This window comes from Myotis davidii, unplaced genomic scaffold (genome assembly GCF_000327345.1).
Source record: "Myotis davidii unplaced genomic scaffold, ASM32734v1 scaffold93, whole genome shotgun sequence".
NCBI lineage: Eukaryota > Metazoa > Chordata > Mammalia > Chiroptera > Vespertilionidae > Myotis > Myotis davidii.
This window is the reverse complement of record NW_006292095.1, coordinates 11,061,350-11,063,587: the sequence shown is the minus strand read 5'-3', so window position 1 is coordinate 11,063,587 and position 2,238 is coordinate 11,061,350.

Below are 2,238 nucleotides of genomic sequence, written 5' to 3'. Positions count from 1 at the left end.
GACCCCCAACCCCACTGATGGGCCATGCTCTGTGCGTGACAGGGGGTGGCGCCACAACCTCCCCATCAACCCTGCCTTGAGTGTGACAGGGGCAGTTCCCCAACCCCCCAATCGGCCCTACCCTAAGCATGACTGAGGGTGGCATCGCAACCTCCCGATCCGCCCTGCTCTGTACATGAGGGGGGGCAGTGCCCCAACTCCCCAATCGGCCCTGTTCTGAGCCCGACCAGGGGCTGCACCTAGGGATTGGGCCTCCCCTCTGCCACCCGGAAGCAGGCCTAAGTCAGCAGGTCGTTATCTCCCGAGGGGTCCGACTGCGAGCGAGGGCACAGGCCAGGCTACAAATTGAACATAATTAAAGCATAGTGATTAATCACAAAAACAATATAATTATATATATGTTTTCCGATTGTCTTAGGCGACCCCTGTGAAAGGGTCATTCGACCCCCAAAGGGGTCGTGACCCACAGGTTAAAAACCTCTGCTCTAACCTAAAGAACAATCCCAGTTGCTCATAAAGGTCATCAAGGACAAATGTCTGTAATGCCCAACCCATTATATTCACAAGAGGAAACTAGGAAACTAGCATTTAACTTGGCCACCAGGGCTTTTGGAGGCTCCAAAAGGCTTCCTAAAATGTGACCTTTCTCCATGAGCCAAGCCGTGAGCCTATGAGATGAGAACCTATCACTTTTCAATACCCCATCACTGATCAGCTGTCTCTCTGCTATGTTCTCTCAACCTTCCCTGCGTTCAAGGACGGAATACTATGGAACAAAACTGTCAGGGCCAGCCTGACCGATTGAGCTGGGCTGAGGTAGGGAGGTGGGAAATGAGAAAAGAAAGAAAGACAGGAAAGTGGGATCGGAGGACTCTAGTTCTTGAGGAACTAAAGCAACTTTGTTAGCCACACAATCCTATTTATACACAACACACTGAATAGGAGGTCTGTCAAGAGGAATGTATTTTTTGTTCCTCTTAATCTCTAAGGGAGGGACAGAACAGAAGGACAAGTTCTCAGTACAGCATATCTCAGTAAATAGTTACAGACTTCTTGGTAAGCTATGAAAGGCTGTTCTCTTTCTACAAAGGTTGCTCTTATTCTATTGATAATCGCCATCCAAACAAGTCTGGGAAAATTGTGTGGGTAAGGGTCCCAGCCTTGCTAGCCCCTTCAGGTGCAAGGACCCTGCCAGCTTACATCTGGCCCCCAACACAAAACAAAAGGTATTAGTGGTTGAGTATATAGGATGGAATCCTTTACTTCCCTAGGAATTCTACCTACCCCTTTCAAGATGGTTGGTGAGCATATGTCGGCTTCACTTTAGAAAACAAAGCTAGTGGTTCACAAATTGTCTAAACAGTACCATTTCCACAACGTATGTTCAAGTGTGCCTTGTGGTTTTGCTACCACCACCCTTAAATGGAAACTCTTTTTTTCATGGTGCAGAAGATGACAGAACTTTTTGTGCTAACTTGAATAGAAAAAAAATTCTCCTCCACAGGACACCTTTAGGTTTATTTGGGGCATTGAGCCTCAAGAAGACACCTGTTTTAAATTTTTTATTTTGAAAGTATTCCACCCAGAAAGTAGTGGAGGGAAGCAGGGTACCTTTAGTCCCCAGTAGTTCTCATTTTAAAGCATGTTGGAAACACTCTTCTAACCATGCATTCAACAAGGTCTTATATGCCACTTTATCTTGGTCTGATTGTTACGGAAAAAATGATGCTTTCAGAAGACCGGAGAAAAACCAAGCAACGCCCAGAGAAATGGAGATACACTGTTTATTATGCCAGCGGGTCCAGAGGGAGATGTCTCCCAAATCTCTGAACAAAACATGGAGGAAGCTTTCCCTATTGATATCTCCCCAGCCCCCCTTTGTCTCCCAAATAAGGGTTTTCCTGGACCTACGTTAGATGACTAGCCTATAAAGTCAGACAGCCAAGTTTATCTCCTCTATTATGCAAGCAGCTAGAAAGCAAAGTTAATTTACTTTGTTATGGGGTGGGGCCACAACATTAGTAACAAAGAAATAGAATTTCCGGAAGATGAGGCCCAGAAATCAGGATTTTAAAAAGATTCCCAGGTAATTCTAATGTGCAGCCGAGGTTGAGAAACCACTAAACCATACTGCCCACCCCAACTCCCAGCAACCCCACTGATCTTTCTCTCTTCCCCAGGCTCCCAGTTTGCTGGCCAAGCTCGTCACCTCTACCCCCTCCACCAACACAACCCCCT